Source organism: Phacochoerus africanus, chromosome X (assembly GCF_016906955.1).
Source record: "Phacochoerus africanus isolate WHEZ1 chromosome X, ROS_Pafr_v1, whole genome shotgun sequence".
NCBI classification, from domain to species: domain Eukaryota; kingdom Metazoa; phylum Chordata; class Mammalia; order Artiodactyla; family Suidae; genus Phacochoerus; species Phacochoerus africanus.
Genome location: NC_062560.1, coordinates 9,934,307 through 9,959,549, shown reverse-complemented (window position 1 = coordinate 9,959,549; position 25,243 = coordinate 9,934,307).

The window sequence follows — 25,243 nt, the reverse complement described above, 5'->3', positions numbered from 1 at the left end:
TTTTGAGATTAGAAGCCTGAAAATGGATCTCACTAGCTAAAATCTAGGTTGCTGCAGGGCTGGTTCTTTCTGGAGTTTCTTAACTTTTTCTTTTTTTTATCAATGTATAGTTGTTTTACAATGTGTTGATTTCTGTTGCACAAGAAAGTGATTGTTATATATACATATAAATTTTTTCATATTCTTTTCTGTTATGGTTTATCCCAAGATACTGAACACAGGTCCATGTGCTATACAGTAGGACCTTGTTGTTTATCCATGCCAAACTCTCAATCCATCCCTCCCCCCTCCCCCTTGGTAACCACAAGTCTATTCTCTGTGTCTATGAGTCTGTTTCTGTTTCATAGATAAGTTCATTTGTGTCATATTTTATTTTTTTAATTTTTTATTAAAGTATAGTTGACTTTGTGTCATATTTTTAGATTCCACATATAAGTGATATGATATTTGTCTTTATCTTTCTGACCTATTCACTTAGGATGATAATCTCTAAGTCCATTGTGTTTCTCCAAATGGCATTATTTCACTCTTTTTTATTACTGACTAGTATTCCATTGCATATATGTACTGTATATTCTTATCAATTTTTCATCTGTTGATGGACATTAACATTGTTTTTTGGCTATTGTGAATAGTGCTGCTATGAATGTAAGGGTGCATGTATCTTTTCAAATTATAGTTTTGTCTGGATATATGCCCAGGAGTGGGCTTGCTAGATCAGATAGCAACTCTATCTTTAGGTTTTTGAGGAACCTCCATACTGTTTTCCATAGTGGCTATACCACTTTATATTCCCACCAACAATGTAGAAGGTTTCTTTTTTCCTTTCTGGAGTTTCTTGAGGAGAATCTGTTTCCTTGCCTTTTCCAGCTTTTAGAGGCTGCCTGCATTCTTTGGTTCCTGGGATCCTTCCAGCAATGGCACCACCGAGACCTCTGCTGCTGTCATCACATGCCCTCCTCTGACTGTACCCCTCCTACTTCTTTCTTTCCCATATAAGGACCCTTGTGATTACACTGAGTCCACCACAATAACTTGGGAGAACCTCTCCATCTAAAGACCATTAACTTGATAATGTCTGCAAAGTCTCTTTTACCCTGTGAGGTAACATTCACAGGTCTAGAGGTCAGGATATGAGCATCTTTAAGGGGCCATTATTCCATCTGCCACAAGACCCACTGAATAAAAGATCTGTGTTTTGATGCTGGTGAAATGGTTGTCTCTTTCTTTATATCACATGAACTGTACAATTGGTCTTGTTTCCCTTTCTGCCTTGGCTACCAGGGCTCTTAGAGCCAATAATTGTGTTCATTAGTAATAACTCTGTTGACTTGCTTTCTAAGCCAACTGCTTCTTTTGATTCATTATTTCATTCTTTTGTCTTTATTTTAACAGTTCTATTTTTGTCCATGTCATTTATTATAAGTTGATTTTGAAACATAACTAGGATATACAAATCCCCATATTTAGGCTTAACCCCTAGGTCCCCTGATTCCTAATCTCTTACCCTCCAAAGCCACCAGTCACTGAAACATTTTCTCACTTGCTAGCTGGACTTTCTCTCTCCTGTATCTCATGCCACCTCTTCTTTGTCCTTTTCACAGCCATCCCTGGCTCTCCAAGCCAATCTAATTGTCGATTTCCCCGAAGGGACTGTGGGTGAGTAGTTCACCCTTCACCTATTAGGTAGATTCTGCTAAGGCCCTTTGTGCTGTGATGGATGAACTGGTTTCTGAACCCTTGGTCAGTCTGCCATGGAAGAAAGATCTCCTAAACTGATCTCAAATACACAGGGCTCATTAAAGTACTTGAACAAATTGCCCTAGTAACTCCCATAATAGCCACACACCTCAGGGAGACAAATAATCTTATCCATATGTTACAAGAGGAAATATTGAGTCAAAGAAGGCAAATAGCTATAGGTTCTATTTCTTTGGGAAAATTATCTTGGTTTCAGGGTTTTAGATGACTTAGATGAATGAATCCCAATCCCAGTTTTCCATTTCATCAGTACACCCCAATTATTGTTAGAAGTGGCTTGACAAAATAATTTTGTTAGGCCTAATTAAAATATAGATTTCAGATACCATGTTTTGGAATGGTCATAGGAGCAGAGAATATAGTGCAAACTTTAGAAACATTGTGATTAAAGTGTCTGCCAAAATGTTTTAAAGTTAAATGTCTGTTCAGCTTGACCAATTTTTATAAAATGCACACCTATATAGTCACTCCTTAAGCCCAAATTCTGCCCATGCCTCAAAGACCAGATTAGATGCCCTTCAACAAAGACTTGCAAAGCCTGTTATATGTAATCTTTTTCTCGCCAAATTTGTTTTGTTTTGTTTTGGGTTTTGTTGTTTTTTTCCCCAGCATGTGATGTTTTGTTTTTTTACAATTTTATTGAAGTACAGTTGACTTACAATATTGTGTTAGTTTCAGGTATATGGCAAAGTGAATCAGTTATACATGTATGTAAATCCATTCTTTTTCAGATTCTTTTCCCATATAGATTTTTACAGAATATTGATAGGTTTCCCCGTGCTATACATTAGGCCCTTGTTAGTTATCTATTTTAGTATTAGTAGTGTGTACATGTTAATCCCAGACTCCTAATTTAGTCCTTCCCGGTCCCATGTTTCCCTTTGGTAACCATAAGTTTGATTTTGAAATCTGTTTGATTTCAAAACCTGTGAGTCTGTTTCTGTTTTCTGAATGAGTTCTTTTGTATCATTTTTCATTAGATACAGCATATAAGTGTTATGTTTGTCTTTGTTGACTTACTTCTCTTATTATCTCATCAAATTTTAGAAACATACTAGTTGGATTTTTCTTGTGTCACATATATCTGTATTGTGTGTGTGTGTTTGTGTGCATGCATGAGTATAGATTGCTCACACAGTGAATTCCTGAATCATCTTTTGATCTTACACAAGACTGAGTGTCACTGTTTGACTGTAGTTTGAATGTAGTTCATCAGGGAAGGAATGAGTGAATAAATGAGGGAGTGGGTGAATGAGGCCATGGAGGTCACTTACACCAGGGGTCACATTAACAGTGGTCACCCAGCCCAAGATGGAATAGTCGAATCTACCATGTTTCAGAAATTAGACAAGGGTCAATAAGCTGGGTTAGCCAGAGCAGCTCTGGACAAACGGTTCAGTCTTGACTTTAGGCTGAAGCTGGTCTCCATTCTGTCTGCCTCCTGGAATTAGGTGCCCTTGGGGCCCTTAAACAATGGTTAGAGTTAAAAGGGAGTCAGATATTTTCAAATGCATCCTGTTTCTGTTTAAGGAGGGATCGGGTGGGAGAATTACCTTGAGGAGTAGAGCGTATGCTGCTGCCACTTACATTCATATCAGGTATAAATGTGTTTTACTCTTTTTATCAGGCTTCACATTTATGTTCTTGATTCAAGCACAGGAGGAATGTGGATATTAGTACTGCATTCGAAGCTATTGACCATGGAAGCCAGTCTCCAAGGGCATTAAGCAAATGACTAAATGCTTATAATAAGGCACTTGCTCTTACTGATCTCATTTCATCCTCAGAGAAAACCTAAAAGGTAGAAATTATTCTCTCTCCCTTTTTACAGATGATGGGATCAAAGAGCCTCAAAGAGTTTTAATGGCATACTCAAGGTCATCTGTCTACTTCCTAGCTGGATGTCTGTGTTTCATTCAGCTGCGGTACAGAGGAGTCTGATACATAATGGAAATGCAGACTCTCAGTTTTTGATTCAAAGAAAGTGATCCAAATCATTCTAATTATGGTCTTGATAATGATGAAAGTTCAGAATGAAATGATGATACAAGTTACATATTCTCAAAAACGTGTCATAATTTTAGGTGAAACTGATTGAGTACCTACCAAGTGTGAGCCACTGGGTTGAGTACCCCATAAAGCTGTCTTTTCCTCATCCTCTAGATGGAAAAAGGGTATTACTCTCTTTCTTTCAATAATCAAATCTCTTTGTTTGGCTTTTTTTTTTTTTTCTTTCATTTCTTTGGTCTGAATTAGCTGGGTCTCTGGTTCTTCATACTTTTAAAAAAATGCTTTTTAAATTAAAAAATATCCCATTTTCCCCTCAAAAAGCCTACTTTTATTTATCAAACGAGCCTTTTTTTCAGATTATTATGATCTACTATGAATTTACTCACTTGATTCAGCAAAACAATTGAGTTATGTGTTCTAAGCTGGGCCAGAAAGCATTGCGCACAGAAGAAGGTTGTTGCCAGCTGGTATGCAGAAGAGAAGTAGGTAAAAGGCATAGAGGAGGGGAATCGCAGGGGAATCCCAAGATATTGCCTTGCATTTATTATGTGGTATTATAGTTTCCTTTTATAAAACATATATATTATGCATGTTATCATAAGAAATAAATCCCACTAACCTTTCTCACCTTCTCAGTTGATCATGCCAGGTTGAAGCCCAGATGTTTTACTATAAAATCCCTTCATTCATTTCTTTCTTCTATAGGTGTGTAGATAGAGAGAGAGAGAGAGGTAATTAGTGGTTCTTACCTGGGAGAGATTCTGCCCCACCCCACCCCCACCCTGCTGCAGAACATTTGGCAGTATCTAGACACACATTTGCTTGTCACAGTGCCTTGGACAGTCCCCTACTGCCACTCACAAAGAATTATCAGATCCAAAATGTCAATGTTGCCGAAGTTGAGAACTTTGAGAGAGATAGGTACAAAGATAGCTAGCTAGATAGGCAGATACATAGATACATAGGAAGAAAGCTAGATATATACTACATGCCAGACACTGTGCTCAGCCGAGAATAGCCGGGGCATCCCTTATTGACAGCAAATTTAATGTAAAGTCATTATGTGTCTTCATCCCTCAAAATCCAGCCTTGTTTTCATTACTGGGAAAAATGAAGTTTGGCCTCTCCCAGGATTTATTGCCTTTCCAATCAGCATTTTTTTTTTAAGGAGTAAAACTACCAAAACATGCATTTCTAAGTGAAGTTAATTTTCTGTACAGAATACATAGTTCCTAGCACTGATAACAAATTCAGCAAACTTAATCAGATTCAGATTTGGTATGCTGTTTCAGTGGAAAAGGAAAACAAATATAAGCGGGCACTTTAGAACTTTGGCTCTTGCTAAAGAGTTTATGTAATTTGCTGAATTAAAGTTTAAATCCAAACTCACAAGAACTTCACATGTATGACATAAAATTAATTCAAGATGAAATATGCAGACCCCTGAGATGTCTTCCCAGATCTAGCTCCCTATCCTCCCACTTTCAAGGTGGCACCGTTACCAAAATCTAAATCAATTTCTAGGTAGGGACTTCTTCCATGTAATATGTATGTGGATTCTCCGATCAATCTCAATAAAAGATTTGGAGACCTAGGTGTGTGTGGGTCTGCCATCCATGAAATAAGTGTTTGGACTGATTTAAGGCGCACAGTAATCAAATACCTTTGATTGGCTAGTAAAATCTCGCACTTGGCCTTGTCGAAACTATCCTCATTTATAATGAATACTGTTTCAAGTCATTTTTAGAAAAATACCAAGGAAAGTGTAAATGAGTACACACTATTCTACAGAAATTCTTATAATGCGTTAATTCAGATTAACTGTGGGGTTAAATGATCAGGGAAACCCCTGTGAAATATGGGGGCTCTTCCTTTAAGAAGAGAACCCCAAAGAGTTCATATGAACAATCATAAAATTGTAACCTAACTTTAGGGATTTTTTTTTTTTTTGCTTCCCATTATATATATTCCTAAGTAGACCAAGAACTAGATTGATTTCTAAATAGACATGCTTATTTGGATGAAGTCAGAGGCCAGTTCTAACTGTATCAGTGATGACATTAGGGCATGAGAGAGTGGCAGTCTCAAAGAGCAACTCTTTGGCAAATGACAGGTTTCAGTGCTTTGGTAATCATTCTCTCCAAGGTTCCCGAAAAGGTTAAACCAAAGCTATTCATTGATACACCTGCAAAACCTTTAGAATCACACAGAAAATATCTAATGTTTGAAAATAGGAAAAGGCCAAGAAGTTTCTCAATACGCTAATGTTTCCGAACTATGTCAAATCTCTCAGTTCTCTTAAAGAATGATCCTTTTCTCTGATCCCTATAGCTTAAGAGAATAGCAGGGAGCCACGTAATGAGACACTGGAGCTCTAACACTCTCGTGGAGCTCACCTGTCTATTTCTGTATCTGTCTGTTCCTCTTTGCATGTCCCTGCCTCTGGTCTCTGCCCTTCTTGGATGGATCTTTTCTCCATCTTGTTTCTCCTTCTCTGGCCACAGTGTAAAAAGAATGTGGTATGTTATTTTGTTGTTCTTGTTTTTGGGGGGGGGGGATAATTTTAGGTTAACAAAAATGTTTCAAAGAAAGTACAGAGAGATCCTATATACCTTCCACCTGATTTCCCCTAAATGTTAATATCTTAAAGCACCATGGTATTTCTGTCAAAACTAAGAAACCGACATCAGAATGTTACTATTAACTGAACTTCAGACTTTATTTGGATTTCTCTAGTTTTTTTTCCACAAATGTCTGCTTCCTGTTCTAGGATCTCATCCAAAGCACTGCATTGTATTTAGTCATCGTGTCTCTTTAGGCTCCCCTGGGCTGTGAGTTTCTCTATCTTTCCTTTTGGTCAAGTATTTTATAGAATGTCACTCATTTTAGCTGCTACGGTCTGAAAGCTTGTGTCTTCCTAGAATGCATGTTGAAATCCTAACCCCCAGTACGATGGTGTAATTCTTGTGATTGGGGTTAATGCCCTTATAAAAGAGGCCCCACGGAGTTCCCTAGCCTCTTCTACCATGTAAGGATACGAGAAGTCTGTAGCTCAGAAGAGGGTGCTTACCCAACCATGCTGTCAGCCTGATCTTGGACTTCTAGCCTGAAAAATAAATTTCTGTTGTTTATAAGCTACCTAGTCTGTGGTATCTTGTTATAGCAGCCCAAATGGACTAAGACATTGGGTTTATCTGTTGTTTTCTCATGATTAGACCAGGGTTATGGGTTTGAGGAAAAATACCAAGGAGGCGAAGTGCCCTTTTCATCACATCGTAACATGCTATCAGCATCACTTATCACTAGTAATATGTTCTTGTTGATTTCTTAAACCACTAAGCGCACATTGCTCTTAATTTATAAAGAAGAAGGAGTTCCCTGGTGGCTCTCTGGGTTAAGGCTCCAGCGTTACCACTGCTGTTGCTTAGGGGTAGCTGCTGTGGTGCAGGTTTGATCCCTGGCTCAGGAACTTCTGCCTGCTGCAGGTGCATCCTGAAAGAAGGAAGGAAAGAAGAAAGGAGGGAAGGAAGGGAGGGAGGAGGGAAGGAAGAAAGATGCAATGTATTATATGTTTCACAATAATATAACTTTTGAAACTCTTCTAACTTTTAAGTTGCTGTTATCTCCCACAAAATATGAATGTGTGTCTGACACATAGTATTTAATCAATATTATTTGGCGAATGAATGAATATCTCTGTATCTGCCTCTGTGCTCATCTATACCGTGGGTCAGATTCCCTGGGTAGAAAAAGAGAAATCTTAGGCAGCCTAGACTAACCATTCCATAGTCCAACCACTCTTATTGATTTGGGTTTTAAAGAGTTAATTAAAAACAACTTTGGAGGCGGGCCCATTGTGGCTCAGTGGTAACAAACCCAACTGGTATCCATGAGGACACGGGTTCAATCCCTGGCCTCACTCAGTGGGTTCAGGATCCGGCATTGCCACGCACTGTGGTGTAGGTCACAGACATGGCTCGGATCCTGTGTTGCTGTGGCTGTGGTGTAGGCTGGCAGCTGCAGCTTCCATTCGATCTCTAGCCTGGAAACTTCCATATGCCACGGGTGTGGCCCTAAAAATCAAAAACAAAACAAAACAAAACAAAACTTTGGAAAACTGTGAGGCATTTTCATCCTCCTAAAAGGATGTTCTAAGTTTTCTCTTGATTTTGATATTCAACAACTGTGGTGTTGAAAACAGTGCTAATGAAGTGAGAGCTAAGCATCTAGGAGTTAAGAAATATGGACCTTTGGAAAGGGGGAGGCAACTTAGAATTATTATTGTAAAATTACTTGTTTTCATTGCTGTTTAAGAATTTTCCCTCCTGCATAGTGATTTGCCATCTCAGTAAAAGAGAAATTCTCAACATCATCTTGAAAAACCTGCCTAGCCAAATGGAAAGAGGCAGCCTTTTAAGAGCTGTGGTTTTTTCTCTGTGACTTGACCGAGTTTTCATGCTTACCTAAAGCAGTGAATTTTGCACTTCTGACAGATGCAATTGCAAGATGCAAAGTAAACTGTTTAAAAATTCAACTTGCTTCATTTTGCAGACCATGCGTTCCCTCCCAGCTAAGTTTAAAAGGCCAAAATGGGAGTTTCCACTGTGGTGCAGTCAGTTATGAATCCGACTGCAGCAGCTGAGGTTGCTGCAGAGGTGCAGGTTTGATCCCTGGCCTGGCACAGTGGGTTAAAGGATCTGGCATTGCCACAGCTGTGGTGTCGGTTGCAGCTGTGGCTTGGATTCAGTCCTTGGCCCAGGAACTTCCATATGCTGTGGGTGCGACCATAAAATTGAAAAAAATAAAAAGGCCAAAGTGATGGCTAACCTTTGCTGGTGGCACTGGTGGCATAGGGAATGTGAAATAAAGAAGCTGACTTTTCTTGTGTCGGGGCATATGGAAAAGTGATCTGCCACTGTGAGGAGGTGAGAGGCTAGACTGATCCAAGGAGAATAAGAGAAACTCTTATTTCTCATTCTTTTCTGTATTAGTTGTTAATCATTTCAAACTGTCCTGGGGGAGTTCCCTTCATGGCTCAATGGTTAACGATCCTAACTAGGATCCATGAGGATGTGGTTCGATCCCTGCCCTTGTTCAGCGGATTCAGGATCCGGCATTGCCATCAGCTGTGGAGTAGGTCACAGACGAGGCTCCGATCCCGCATTGCTGTGGCTGTGGGGTAGGCTGGCAGCTGCAGCTCCGATTTGACCCCTAGCCTGGGAACGTCCATATGCCTCGGATGATTTAAAGGCCAAGAATCCTGGGGGTGGAGGCGTGGGAGTGAGGTAGGTGGGGAAAATCCGTAGTCTAACCCTGTGGGTTTTTTTGCTTTTTTGGCCATGCCCGGGGCATGTGGAAATTCCCCGGGGCTGGGGTTTGAACCCACACCACAGCAGCAATCCGAGCCCCTGCAGTGACAACGCCAGATCCTTAACCCTCTAGCCTTCTGTTTTGAGCATAAACAGTCTTGACCAGCAAGAAAGTGCAAAAGTTCTTCTCTCCCCCAGCCACCACAGGCCCAAAGTTCAGACAATACATCTGTGAGGGAAATAATGAACACATTTCTAGCCTTTGTTCCTCTCCGGGTTCAAAAAACAGTAAGAAAACCATGGGTAACAGAAAGGGCTTTTACAAGGAATCACACACCTCAAATCACTTTAAAATCGAATTTCAAAAATAAACTCCTCAGGACAATTCATATACTACAGCAAATTGGGTGTTTGGGGTCCTTGGACGTGGAATTGCAAAGGAACGGTTTCTTAAGATAAGCATTTGTGTTTCAAATTTCCCCCACTTGGCTCTTTATGATAACAGCTTTCATAAATAGCATAGCAGTTGAAACATTTATTATTGGAACAGAAATGCAATTACATGCAGATGTTGTCCTATGATTCATTGCTTTGTGCTACACACATTTTCAAGCTTGGAGGAAGAACAAGCAGGTCATCAAGTAAATGCTCTCGGCTGAGTTCCACTTACTCTCCTGACTTGAGTTATCTAATCTCTTTTGTGAGTGTTGCCACAATCTAGTCCTCCGTGGCCCTTCTTGGCAGCCTGTTTCATTGTGCAGTTATTCCAACTACCGTCAAGAATGTCTTTTCATCCAACGTAAACGTTCTTTGCTTAATCCAAACCTGGTTCTTGCTCCAACATTCCTGGGCTGAGGCATACAAAATGACCACCACATTTATTATTATTATTCTTTATATTGTCACTGTTTTCTGCTTTTGGTAATGGCAGATAGGGATCAGAGCTATGGAGGCGATGAAGTGGGAAAATTGAGGTGGCACCACTGGAGGGGGGGTGGATGGTGATCTCTGCCGTGGTTGTCATTTGTCACGGATGGTCTCCTCCTGGAGAAAACTTTTAGGTAAACTCTGAGGCTTTAGGTGTTAGCAGCGGTGAGGCCAGGTGTATTGGTTTCCTCTTGCTGCGGTAACAAATTTTCACAAGGTTAGAGGCTTAAAATGGCCCAAATTATGATCGTACAGTTCTTTAGGTCGGAAGTCTGACACAGGCCTCGCTGGGCTGAAATTGAGGTGTCCCTGGGACCGCATTCCTTCTGCAAATTCGAGGGGAGAATCTGCTCCCAGCTTCTAGAGGCTGCGCGCATACACTGGATCATGGGCTCCTTTCTCCCTTTTCAAAGCGACCAACAGGTAGTCAAGTCTGTCACATCACATCACTCTGACACTGATTATTCTGCATTCTCATCCACATTATAAGGACATTGTGATCACACTATGCCCACTTGGATAATCCAGGCTCATTTTTTAAAAAGTCAGCCTTTTAGCAACCTTCATTCCATCTGCAACCTTAACTCCACATCGCCGTTTAACGTAGTGTATACACAGGTCCCAGGGATTCCAAAGAGGGTATATTTGGGAGGCCACTCTTGTGCCTATTACACTGAGCAGAGTGTTTCAGCCAGTGGGTAGAGCATGTGCTAAGGTCCTGAGGTCTAAACTAGATGGGTTTGTTGGAGAAAGAGAAAGAAAGCCAGTGTGAGTGGACATAATGCTCCGAGATTAATCTGGAGAGGCTGGCAGAGGTCAGATTATGGACAGCTCACAGGGAGCCATGGTATGAAAACTAGATTGTGTTCTAATTATAGGAGGATACCACTGGAGGTTTTAAGCAGAGTGGCATGATCTAATGTATTTTTTTTTTTCCTTTTTCTGCTGTACCCCCAGCATCTGGAAGTTCTGGGCCAGGGGTTAAATCCACGCTGCATTTGTGACCTATGCCACAGCTGCACCAATGCCAGGTCCTTAACTCACTGTGCTATAGCAAGAACTTCAGATGAATGTTTTTAAGAGATGTTTTTGGCTGCTCTGTAAACAATAGAGCGTGAAGAGGCAAAGGCAGAAGTAGGGAGAAAAATTAAGAAGCAATTACAATAATCTGCTCTAATTCAGAGGTTCTAAGCCAGGGGCAGTTTTGAACCCCCTACCCAACACCCAGGGAACATCTGGCAATGTCTGAAGATACTTTCGGTTGTCATGACTTGGGGTTAAGGGGAGAGAGAGTGCCACCGGCATCTACCGGAAAAATACCAGAGATGCTGCTGAATGTCCTGTGATACTCAAGGCATCCGCCAGCGCTAAGAATGATCCTGCTTATAGTACCGAGGCTGAGAAACCAGAAAGGTCAGAGGCGTCAGTAAGAAGCAGTCAGAATCAGGATTCAGGGTATTTGGGTACTTACTCAGGCTTTAGCTTTCAGGACTTTATCAAAGGAGGGAGATGCCATGGGGTTGACTGCAAACCAGACTAGATCGGAGAGGGAGAGGGTGCGGGGCATATGGAGGGGGGCAGGTGGTGGGGTGGTGGGGTGGAGAAGTGATATTAAGAGTGCTGGGCTTTTTCCTCCAGGCACCCACAAAGACACACTGCAGGACTTCCATTGCATTCCATATCGGCTCTATTTTCCCAGGTCCTTTGCAACTGGTGTTCATCATGCTCTAGAGCTGTTAACCTAGGGAACCCGGGTCCTAATCCCATCTCCATCATCACTGTCTGGGTGACATTAAACAACTGACTTAACCTCTCCTTGTTTCCATTTTCACCTTGTCTAACAAAGACAACGTGTGCCTTATCAACCTCAGCTAGCTACAGAGAAGTTGGAAAAAAATTATATTTTTCATCATTAATACTTTTATACCTGAAAGAAAATATGATTGATAAATACTTAACAAAGGGAGAAGGTGAATTACATTTTGGATTTTACTTCTCTGACATTTTCAAGAATTACATATTCCCATTCTTTTCGACTATTCAATGAGGAGGCTGGTGTAGTAACATTTTTGGCTAATTTATTTCACCAGTGTATTCACGAGAACCTGTGTGGAAAATACTAGTAAAGGAACTGGGCCAAAACAGGGTCCCTCTTGCCTTTTGGGCACTTGCAGTAAATTGGAGCACCTTGCCATTCTGGGACAGTTCTTACAATGTAGAAAGTAGAAGTCTGTAAAGTACAGCCCACCGTTGGCCGCCTAGTTTTGTAAAGAAAGTTTCACTGGAGCACAGCCATGCCTATTAATTTATGTGTTATCTATGACTATTTCGGACTAGAGCAGCAGAATAGAGTATTTGTTTTTTTTTTTTTTTATAAATATATAAGAAGATTTTTTGGGTTTTTTTATTTTTTATTTTATTTTATTTATTTATTTTGTCTTTTTGCTATTTCTTTGGGCTGCTCCCGCAGCATATGGAGGTTCCCAGGCTAGGGGTCGAATCGGAGCTGTAGCCACTGGCCTATGCCAGAGCCACAGCAACGCGGGATCCAAGCCGTGTCTGCAACCTACACCACAGCTCACAGCAACGCCGGATCCTTTAACCCACTGAGCAAGGGCAGGGACCGAACCCGCAACCTCATGGTTCCTAGTCGGATTTGTTAACCACTGCGCCACGACGGGAACTCCAGAATAGAGTATTTGAAACAGAGAGGCTCATGGCTGGCAGTGTTGAAAGTATTTATTCTCTTGCCCTTTACAGAAAGTCTGCTCACTCCTAACCTAGGGCACTTAGTCTTCTGGAAATGTATGCTTTTGCTTCTGGATTTGCTCTGATTTCTTGTTTCTTAAAATGTAGATCTCCAGTGAAACAGTATTCTGAGACTGCCTATTTTCCAGGACTTCCATGGTTAGTACCACCATACCAAAGGCTTTACAAGTCCAAGTGCTAAGCTGCCAGTATATATTCAACTTATTGGCTAGTATTAGCTCAATGTAGTTTTTCTCCCATCCATTTTGTGGACCTTTTATTCCAGTCTTCTATTTATCACTATGGAATACAAGCTTCTTTCTTAACGTCATTTCCCCCCCTCCCCGACTCTTCAAGGTCATTTTGAATGATAATGCAATCCTCTGAGGTGTGCGCTATCCAATTTGGCACCATCTGCAAATTAAATCAACTTGTCTTTTATTTCATCACTCAAGTAACCGATGGAAATATTAAGAAGAGCCTGCCCCAGGACATCCTTTTCAAATGTCACTCATTCCCTCAAAGTTCAGCCAGAACCACCAATAAGCTATGAGTCCCCCTTTAAGTTCCCACTCTTCTGGAAATTGGATCTAATCGGTGATTTCCACAGTTCAAATGCCAGTCATTATACCATGGGGTCATGTACATGCCTACTTAATAGATCCACTCCTCCAGCCAGATGATTTGCCACATCAGTCATGTTCATCATGTATTCTAGGTCTCCTCTCTTTCTCTGAAGCTAAGCAGGGCTGGAGGGCTTGCTCTGGCCAATGAAAGGTGAGCGGAAGTTTGTGCCCTTTATGGAGTGAAGTTTTTTTTTTTCCTAATGAATTTTATTACATTTATAGCTGTACAGCACTCATCACAACACATTTTACAGCATTTCCATCCCAAACCCTCAGTACGTCTCCCCACCCCACAACCTGTCTCCTTTGGAAACCATACATTTTTCAAAGTCTGTGAGTCAGTATCTGTTCTGCAAAGAAGTTCATGGTGTCCTTTTTTGAGATTCCACAAGTAAGTTGATAGCATTTGATGGTGGTGTCTCACTGTCTGACTGACTTCACTTAGCATGATCATTTCTAGGTCCATCCATGTTGCTGCAAATGGAGTGAAGTTTTGAAAGGCAGTTCGTGATTCCTCAAGCCCCTGTTTCCTGTCTCAGCAACCATGGAAGTATGTGTTGAAAGGAATCTTTATCAGCCTGGGTTCCTGAGCAGTTATGAATGGCAGAGCCCTCCCTGATGATCTGTGTAAATGTGCAGAATGAGTGAAAAACACGCCTTTGTTGTTGTGAGTCACTGAGATCTGGGGGTGGTTTGTTACCAGAGCACAACCCTACCCAGACTGCCTGATAGAGCTGTTAAGCACCATAGCATTTTTCTAGAAAGCTCCATTAAAGCTAGGGACTGTCCTTTTCCTTTGTATCCTTTTTTTGTGTATATCCCTCACAGAACCTTATCCATCCTGCACACCAATTAAATGTTTATTGCATAGAAGTGAATTAACAATAGGTTAGTAGATAGAATAGTTGGCCGAAATAGGGAATCTTTCTTATGCTTTTCCATCACTTTTTAATATACGGAATTAATGATACAATAACTCCATGTACATCCAACTTCCTCAACATCTTCTCTATATTTCAATTGGACGTGCTGGTCCTCCTCAGTTGTTAGATAAAAGGCTATTGTCATAATATGATACATGCATCCAGTTTTACCTTTTCCTAATATTTGCTTTATTTGGCTTACCCCTGGTCTACCAAATCTAATCATACTAAGGCTGGGCCCTGGCCATTAAGAGTAACCTGCACTAACTAGAGTGAGAGCTCTAGCTTGGATATTTGCCTGTTAGTATTTCTATATTGATAGGGAATTTCAATTAAATATTTTCATGTTATAAGAAACTTAAGGAAGCATTAGAGTTTCACATTCCATAATAAAGATGCACACAGCCCTTCCTTGCAGATTGTTAGCATCTTGAAGCGGGGCCATGTCACGCTTACTGATGGCTGTATTCCTAGGACCCAGCAGAATGCCTGGACTATGAGAGCATCAATAAATATGTGGAATGTATTGTTTAAATCGCATTAGGTACTTTCAGTCATCTGGAGACATGCAGCCATTTTTTCCTTTTGTCTTTTTAGGGCCACACCCACGGCATATGGAGGTTCCCAGGCTAGGGGTCGAATTGGGGGCCACAGCTGCCGGCCTATGCCACAGCCACAGTAATGTGGGGTCTGAGCTGCATCTGTGACCTATGCTATAGCTTGTGGCAACACTGGATCCTCAACCCACTGAGTGAGGCCAGGGATCGAACCCACACCCTCGTGGATACTAGTCAGGTTCTTAACCTGCTGAGCCACAACAGGAAGTCCCCAGGCAGCCATTTTTATTTCTGCTTTAGAGTTGAGGCTTAGAAACATTCTAAGTAACTTATCCAAGGTCACACAACCAAGAAACGGAACCAGAATAGAAGAATCTTCTGCCTCTAAGGCATTGGCTCTTTCTTGGGGAGTGTGGCACACTCAAGGTTCAGGAGACAGAGCGAACATTCTGGAGTCTCGTGGACCAAGATTTGAATTATAGCTCAACTACTCATTAGTTATATGTCATTGGGAATTTCTCAAATCTGTCCCCTGGTATTTTCTTTCAACCACAATGATATTTTCTCCCCTTCAAGTAGGTCTCGTATTTTATTTAGTTTCCCATAAGTGCTGTTTTTTTGGCACAGTGTAATTATTCCCCTGTAAGTACTCTCTCATTGGGGTCCTCTCTGGTTGGGTCTAATTCATGCTGCTTCAGTGACCCTGTCTTTCCCAAACCATTTCTTGAGGCATCCAAAATGGATTTAGCAGAGGGTTATGGTCCCTCTTTGAACTATGCTACTTTGAGATCCAAATTTCATTTTGACCTTCCAATTCAATAATTATAGCCTAAGATATCTTGTGTTTAAAATCTAAATGATTGTTTGCTTAGAATAGTAAGAACAAATTTGGAGGCCAGCTTAAAGCACTTAAAGGTTTAGCCTGCGCTGGAAAAAAAAAAATGCATTCTTTGTCTTGCATCAACATGTTAATAAAGTCTAAAGTTCCTGCATAAACAGAACTTGCTTCAGTGGGAATTATGAGAACATAAAGGGTGCAGGATCATAAATGGACTATCTTAGTGAAAGCCACTTACCTAGCATGGCGCACAGGGTTGTATTTAAGATTAATGAAGACCCAGTAAGTAGAAAACACTAATATTCCTTTAAGTGGGGCAATCAAGATGAATCTTAACACAATATAAATGTGTGTACCATGAACAGAAAAATGTGCAATATTTGCAAAGTTATATTTTCATAATATTTTATAAGCCAAATTTGTGTTCAATAAAAATACACTTAATAGCTCATTTCATGATCATTCTGGATCATATAAAGCCAGTCATTTTAGCAGTAAGTTATGGCTTTATAAAGAGTATTTTAATCAGCTTGTATCTTGCACTTAAACTCTCTGGACATATGCTTATTAAAAATTATATTTATGGAAAACTGCCATGTTAAGGTTCTTCTGCCTCTTCAAGTTGACTTTATTTTTGAAAATTCTATTGGAGTTAAGTTCTAGAAGATCTGAGATTTTGGATCTGCCCCAAGTCAATCGTGAGACCTTGGACCAGTCACTTTATCTCCACAAGTCAATTTTGTTATCTCGAAAAGGAAAAAATAACACACGCTTCCTTTGGAGATAGGAAGAGAAGTTATATGTAGAAAGTCTTTGCCCAGTGGAAAATGCTCCTCAGAAATTAGTTACTCTTCCTGCCAGTGTGTTTTTCACACTCTCCTGCTCTTAGCAGAAACTCCTCATGATTGGTTTCTGTAGGTGCTGGCTTCTGTCATGTGTAAAATTTCGTTCTCTGCCCTTTCCCAGGCAGAGACCTAAAACGGAGCACTGAGCTCTTTTTCCTAAGATTGTCACTTCTTGGGGAGTGGTCAACCAGTGGATGAAAGGGGAACAAATGGTTCATTTTACGATAAGCTTTGTTTAGCATGCAATCTTCACCTCCAGCACTCGGGGGCTAGAAAGTCTTGAGTCTGAGAGTTCCCGTCGTGGCACATTGGAAATGAATCCGACTAGCAACCATGAGGTTGCAGGTTCGATCCCTGGCCTCGCTCGGTGGGTTAAGGATCCGGCATTGCTGTGAGCTGTGGTGTAGCTTGCAGAAGCGGCTCAGATCCCACGTTGCTGTGGCCCTGGTGTAGGCCAGCAGCTACAGCTCCGCTTGGACCCCTAGCCTGGGAACTTCCATATGCCGCTGGTGAGGCCCTGAAAGGACAAAAGACTGAAAAAAAAAAAGTCAAAAAAAAGAAAGTCTTGAGTCTGTACTTCATAGTGAGACTTCAGTGGAATTGGTTAGACTTCAAAAGAATTATTACTTTATTACTTTACTCCGTGATAGATAAATGCGGGGTGGGGGGGAGAGCCAATTATTAGACAGTTGATTTGTTACATTATATTTAAAAAATGGTTCTGAGCCTAGAGTTAGACCTTCTACAGAGTACTTTGCAAGATATATTTTCTTATCTTCTTAAGTCTGGGAGATTGTTGAAACATTTTTTCTGTGTAATTATGCAAATTCACCAGTCTGAGATTTCTTTTCCTGAAATCATCAAATAACACTTCAATATGTGGGCTCAGGAGGGTTACTTCGGGGAATAAATAGATGTCATTATGTGTCATTTTCCCCATCAATACAGTGGCAATTACTGCATTGTACAAGGAGTAAACTCAGAATGATCTTACTGCATTATCTATTAAAGGCCTGGGAGAGTCAAATAACTCTTAGTTACTGTGCTCAAATCAGGCATCCGAGCCTTATTTGATGGAGGTTTATTCATATTCTCTTCCTGTCATAGGCTCTGTTCACTTCTTTGAAAATAATTTCAAGAGAAGTTACTCTGGTTTTAAAAGCACAAAAGACAAATGGAAATATCCTATGATTTGGTTTTCCTCCCTACAACACCTTCAGATGATAGGAGGTTGATCCCAGTTCGTGGTATAAAATACTAGCTGTTGACTCACAGTTAACACTAGAAAGGGCAATTTTACAGACTGCCGGGATAAAGATGATTTTAATTAAATCGCACAAATCCCTTTGTACTGCAACCAAACCCTGCACAGGCTGACTGACTCTGAGCCAATCTGGCGTGTGTAGAGTTAACCAGGTTACCGGGATTCCTAGTTAACTTCTTTCACCAGGAATGCAATGCATGTTTACCTATATAAGGAAACCTGTTAGGCTGACCTGAGTTTGGCGGACTTTTTGCGCTGCCTGGGAGGCGGGTAAGCACACAGCCTGGAGAGGGGGAGTGATTCTGAGCTGGACAGAGCAAAGCTTCCTGAACGCCCCAGCCATTCAGCTGATCCGAGGCAGCCTGCCTGGAGGACCTACAGGTTTGCCTCTTCCAGATTACAGTTGAGGAACAAAAAGCCCCGTCCTGGGAAAAATGGGGAAGCCGGTGAGTCTTACCGATCTCTCTCTGCTTGCTTCTGCTCAGGGGCACGCCTCACTTGCTCTCACCCAGGAAGCGAAGGGAGAGGCGTCCTCGCTCAGCTTCTAACCCCACAGCTCCTCCCTGAGCAGGCACAAAGCTTCGCAAATACCTCCAGACAACTTTTCCTGCCTGTCTTGTACCCCGAGAATCCACCGAGGCAGTGGTTTTTAGCACTTAGACATTCCAGGGAGTGTTTTGACTAGCCCAGAGGTTCTGTACCACCGCGACGAGCAAACTTTTCTCATCTTTGTTGCACTCTAAAATACTGAAAATGAACCTTGGGGTGCTTTGCAAGAAGGCTGAATCCCCGAGGAAGTAATAGTAAATCTAAGTGGGGTTTTTAAAAACTCACTGGTAGCGTGAGATTCTGCAGAAGTGCGATTTGTCACTAAAAAGGCAGGCTGAAGGTATCATTTTCATTCATGCGGCAGCAAAATCCTTGCATCCTGCACATGTGATAAAGGACACCTTCTGAGACACTGAGGAAAGAAAGAAGCTGGGCTCTTTGTTTTAGACAATGTAAAGAAGCCCACTCTTGCATTTTGACAAGTAGCAGGATGTCTCTCTCTATATAAGGCGGGAGCGATGAATAAAGGCTTTATGTCAAAGGCATTGCGGTCGGTTGAGTTAAAATTTGGCTATATTCTATATGTATACAAAAGTTGAAATCTGAATGTAATTAAACATGGAAATGTGAAAGTGTTTAACAGACTTGCAGGGGAATTTTAGTAATACTCGGGAATGGTCAATTATAAAAGGCAACTGAGGGAGAAAGGCAAAAAAAAAAAAAAAAAACCATTCCAGCTGAGTTCTGGGGCATAGGTAAAACTTTCGAAAAGAAAGTTGATTTTTTTTTTTTAAATAGTATAGCCATCCAAAGCGATTTTGGAGCCAGGTACAAATTTTCGTGTTTTATGGCAAGATGGTTTTCTTAATTGGGTTAGCTTGGATAATTGTTTTGAAGGATTTGACTGTTTATCTCGCAGGGAAATATTGTCGTTTCTGTCACACACAGTGACTTAATCCTGAGAGTGTGGGGAGTAGGCAAGTGGCACAAAGACCCGATTTCCAATCACTCAGGTTAAGAAATTAATTTTTTAAATTAATATCAAGAAAAGCAGTCAGTTGCAAATGAGCAGATTTGAGAGAATGGCCACTTTTTTAAAAAAGTTGCAAGTCATAGTCCATTCCCTAGTGAGGCTACTGATTTAATACAGGGATTGGCAACTGCTTATTCATAAAACAAAAGCCACGGGCCGTTTTATTGAAGGGTCTCCACTTGGAGAAGCATGACTATTCGCAGTAACACCATTTAAATGAAACTCGCTCAGCTCGGTGAGAGTGAAACCCAGAAAAGCAGTGTGTGTAGTACAGTCATTGTTTTAGTAAATAAAATTCTTGATAGCACAAGCAGCAGGACTGAGGAGACTAATGCCAATGTTTGAAAGCTTGTTATCTCCTAGGTGCTGCTTGAAAAAAAACAGGAGTCTTGATGTTGCATTGCTTTCGGTGGGAATCGGTAACCCAGGAGATACAAAATGCTATTTAAAAATATATGGTGAATAATAAATGTTTATACTGGGTTGTCTCACCCTGCCGAAGAGATGGTCCCAAGCCAAATCAACTAGCACGTCTGCTGTTTTTTCTGAGTTGATGTGTACACAGTTATTATACACTAATTACATCAACAGCCGAGGGAATATATCACCAGAAAGATAGGTAAGTCTCCTGGGGTGTGGAGGGCTGAGAGTCAGCATGGGATTTTTAGAATCTCATGTGTAGAGTTCTCCTTGCTGGTGGCTTATGACTTTCTATGGATGACTGGGTTCCCCGGCTCCTGAATCTACTTACCCTTGGCTCCTGTGCAGCTCATCTGGGGGCAATGGTAGTGATTATTGCATTTAACACTTTGGTGTATAGAGTTCCAAGAGGATTCCTTCCTGAAGATTAAAACTTATTTCAGTGTCAGAACTAATCCACCAGTGAAAGTTTGATAGGATGCTGCCGCATTGCCTTAGCTCTTTTTGAGTCACTCGGACTGTGTGTTTTGCGTGGCGGTTCTAACTGCTTGGCAGCCCCCTTAAGGTCTATGAGATGTTAGCAAGTGTCCTGGTTAAAGGAGATTGAAAAATGCTGAAGGGGAGGAAGGGAAACGAGAGTAACAGAGCCTTAATATGGTCATTTGCTAATAGGTGTAGTGACTCTCCCAAACAGTGAAGCACATGAAGGATGGTTTGCTGCAAATCTTACCTGACGGCTCCTTTTTCGCCTGATCATCCTGAAGAACATTCTAGAAGATAAAGCTTTCCAACAAATGGGCCAAAGTACTGGTAGATGTTGAGTGGGTTGCAGACATGTCCAGAAATTGATCCCTCTTGGCATCTGTGTCATCAGGCTGTGCCTGGGCTGGGCATACCCCCCTGAAATTTATCTCTGGATCACAAAGCTTCCTCCATTTGCCCCAGTATGTTGTGCAGGCTGGATCCGTTTCTATATCCATCATGATGTGGAAAAGCTAGGAAAACGCCCAGAACATAGATCAAGTCAAGATCCAATTACACAGGGTTAACCTGAGACTTGGGGCTCAATATGGTGAAACATGTACTAATTTTTATCAACTCTCGTGCTATGGTGTGGCTATCAAAGTCCTCTGTATGTCATCCAGTTTGCCCTTTTTATTCCATAAGTAATTTAAAGAGGTGTTCCTGTGTGTGTTGTTGTGGTGGTTGTTGTGTTTTATTCTGAAAGATCTCCTGGAAAGCTGGTGGCAAAGTGTTTCCTCCTGGGGTCCTTTCTCATGCTTAGGTACCAGGTATACTTCCCTTTCTCAAACTGCTATCCTGGTTCATTTGGCTGAGATTCTTCTGCCACCAGTGTGGCTGAGTCCAGAGGCAGTGACATAAAAGACCCTGGTTGCAAAAGTTATTTATTAAATGTAAATTCTTTCCTTAGACACTGTACCAAATTTGTACACAACATTCCTATCCCTGGTGAACTTTTCTCTGGCTTTTTCTGCCTCCCATTTGACATCAATTACCTTTTCAGAAACATTTTTGTGTTATTAACTCCTGCTATATTCATTCAGTAAATATTTATTGAGTGCCTTTTGAAGTCCTATGCTAAGTACTTGGGAGGGAAAGCAGGGATATAAGAGACAGATGAATTGAAAGCAAATCTTCATGTAGCTGATAGCATTTCTGCAAAGAGAAATCCCATTGCCTGAATGGAGTGCAGCACGTGAGGTATGATCTGCTACGAACTTCCTCACCCGCTCACTTTTTGGCTGATTGTAGTCAGAGCTTTCCAACTGGTAAACATAAAACAGGTAACACACAGGTCAGGATGGTCGTATTTTTGGTGACCAGATCGTGTCCAGGTCAGAATGTGTCAAGTGGATGCCAACGAACTTGGTCTACTTATAGAAGAAAGATGCTACTATGCTCCCTGCAGAGCATCTCTAAATGACAAGAGGACCAGATGATACCTCTTTATATTTTGCTAATGTATTTTTTAAGACAACATTTTCTTGAATTGTCAGAGATTCCTAGGGCACCACATTAAGAAGAAAAACTTTCAAAGTACTGAATATCCCAAGAGCTTTTATACTGGCTTTTTTTTTTAAAGAAAAATCTTTTAAGGGCCACACCCATGGCATATGGAAGTTCCCAAGCACAAATCAGAACTGCAGCTGCTGGCCTACACCACAGCACACAGCAATATGGGATCTGAGCCACGTCTTCAGTCTACACCACAGCTCACGGCAGTGCCAGATCCTTAACACACTGAGCAAAGCCAGGGATCGAACCTACATCCTCTTGGATACTAGTCAGGTTTGTACTGCTGAGTCACAACAGGAACTCCTATACTGGCTTTTAACTACTGGAAATGACTATGGTACAAGTTCCAGTGATGATTCTTAGGACACAGACAGGAGCATCTTCTGTCATTGCTATGGCTGTAGGGCTAAGGCTTAGAAACGGGGACCACGAATTAATATCAGGTTTGCGCCAGTAGGATTTTCCATGTATCTAGGGCATTGGCAAAACCAATTTAAAATATATTTATATTTGAAGAAAGCTTAGCTGGTGAGGTGATAGGCATGACTAGACTAGGACTTACAGTTAAATGTAAAAGCCCATTTCCATTTTTTAAATTAATTGCTTGCAATCACATATAAGGGAAGCTTCTGTGAGTGAACCTTTCAGAGAAATTGAGTTACGTGATATATTATTGCCAAGGGTTCAGTTAATTTTATTTTTTTTTTATTTAAAAGGGAAATAAAAATGGAGAGCTGTGCCTTGTGGAATATGGCGTTCTCAGAAATGCTTGGTACCTAATAGCTGGATCTACATAAAGACTGGTTCCAACTGCACGTGCTCATATGCTCACTCACACTCTCTTGTGAATTGCTCTTCACTTGTCTAAAGTTGAGACAGAAGTGAAATTAAGCAGAACCTCCTCAATTTGACAGTTTGAGTTTTAACACGTGACCGAATTGGAATTTTGGTCAAAGAGCTTGAGCCAGGAAATGTTGGATTATTTATAGGTACTGTTCTGTAACAGAGGCCTTGGTCATTTAAACCAAAACGATTTGTCCCCCTGAGTATCTAAATTGTGCAGTTATTTAGATCTGTACTGACACACTCATCAGGGGTTGCCTTGGGGAACCAAACAGTATGGAAACTACTAGAGAATGGATAACAAATTTACTCGAACTGATACACTTGGCTTAAAGCTAAGAAACAAAAGAAAGCAGCACTTTCCAAGATTCTTCCAAAGGAGTGGATAGTGGGTTTGGCCAAGTCATCTTAAACTTCTCCGGGATTCAATTTCTTCATCCATCAATAGAGACATAAATATACAATTCATTAGACAGTTAGGAGTACTGAAAGCACCTAGCATAATGATGGGCATGAGGCCAGTCAATAAGTATTAGCTGGGCCTGAAATGGGTGAGAGCAGATTGGGCATGTTCAAGTAAACAGTTAAGGGGCTGAAGAAGTAGAAGACAAACACTGGTGTCCCATATGTTATTTTGCCCACTTGGTGATTTAAAATATACCTTTCAGTGAAGCATGGTATACTTTCTGATGTCTTGCATCAGATCCTCTTTTCCTTATTGTTTTTTTTTTTTTGGTCTTTTTAGGGCCACACCCATGGCATATGGAGGTCCCCAGGCTAAGTGTCTAATCAGAGCTGTAGCTGCTGGGCTACACCACAGCCACAGCAATGCAAGATCCGAGCCATGTCTGCAACCTACACCACAGCTCATGGCAACGCTGGATCCTTAACCCACTGAGCAAGGCTAGGGATCGAACCCATGTCCTCATGGATGCTGGTCGGGTTCATTAACCGCTGAGTCACAATGGGACACCAGATCCTCTTTTCTTATTTGTGTTGCCTGTTCATCCCCTGCAGGTTCTGTGTTTGAGACCCTTGTTCTAAAGTTTCCTCCTTCGGTAGCAATCTATGTTATCTGAAACGTAAGTGTTCCCTTTTTAAGATGTTTTCCCAAAAGTAACACATTCTATAAATAAAAGAAAAAATACTTCATACTAATTAATTTGACAGCTTGAAAGCTTTTCCAACAGCAATGGTGGGAGGAACTGAGCTAGTAAATTCACTGACAAAATCCGCTTGTTTTATTAACAGTAAGTAGACCATCTCCTTGGCTTCAGTTCATGACAGTGGTTTTCCAGGGGTCTTGAGGATGAATTCTCCAAGATGGTGTGCCTTCTAAAGTATCCTCACATCCCACTCTTTTTCTTCCACTCCCCTCCCATCACCTCCCATCCCAACGGAATGTAACATTGAACCTGATGCCACCACTATGTTGTGGACAGAATGTGTCCCATGGGCTGATGTGCCTGGATAAGAGTTCATTCCTGGCTAAGGCAAGTTAGGACCATGTGGTGTTGGTTTGATGAGGAAGCAGGGCAGCTGTATTAGTCAGCTCAGGTTTAACAGAATACTACAGACTGGGTGGTTTAAGTACCAGACACTTATTTCTCAGAGTTCTGGAGGTTTGGAAGTCCAAGATCAAAGGGTTGGCCAATTCATTGTCTGCTGAGAGCTCTTTGCTTGGCTGGCAGATAGCTGTCTTGTCACTGTGAACTCCCATGGGGGTGAGAGAGCCCTCTCTCTCTTTCTTCCTCTTATAAAGGCACTAACCCTGTCATGGCAGCCCCACCTTCATGATGTCATCTAATCCTAATTACCTCCTAAAGGCTGCATCTCCAATAACACCACATTGAGGGTTAGGGCTTCATCATATGAACCTCATGGGGGGGCACAATTCAGTCCACAGAAGTGGTGTTATCGAAATATATGTCAAGTGACTCTATTTCTGACTTATTTTCATTCAACATTAGATATCGTCCGTTGTAAGATACATCACGAAAGAAAAAAAAAATTCTTCCTTATGGACTGTAACAGTGTTTTCTTAGCATTGATACATTTTATGATACACTTATTGAAAGAATTCTTTTAGGCTTATTTAGACCAATGTTTTTTAAAAAATCATGTATTCCTCTTGTGCATATGGAAAGTGGAAAATATAAGCAAGATAAACTTTTTAAGATTCTAACTTTTTTTAAGATTTTAGCATCTTTTAAAAAATTATTTTTTTTATTTCCCCAATACATTATTTTTTTTCTGCTGATTCTGACTTTTCTAAATCACGTTTCAATTGAAGCACATGTGTGTGCTCTTTGGCAGCATGTTGTCATGCTCTGTGCCAAAATACAGCATTTCTCTTGAAAGAGCTTCCCTACTGTCTCTGAGTCTCTACCAAAAGGTAACAACCAGAATATTCCTTCCTCACATGGTCCTACTTGGGAATGCAGTTGTCCCTTTAGACCCCCAGAAGTATCTAAGAAGTGATCACACTTCTCAGCTAATTTTTTAACCCTTTTAACACATATCCACAAATGCATTTAGAACCAGCACGCTTGG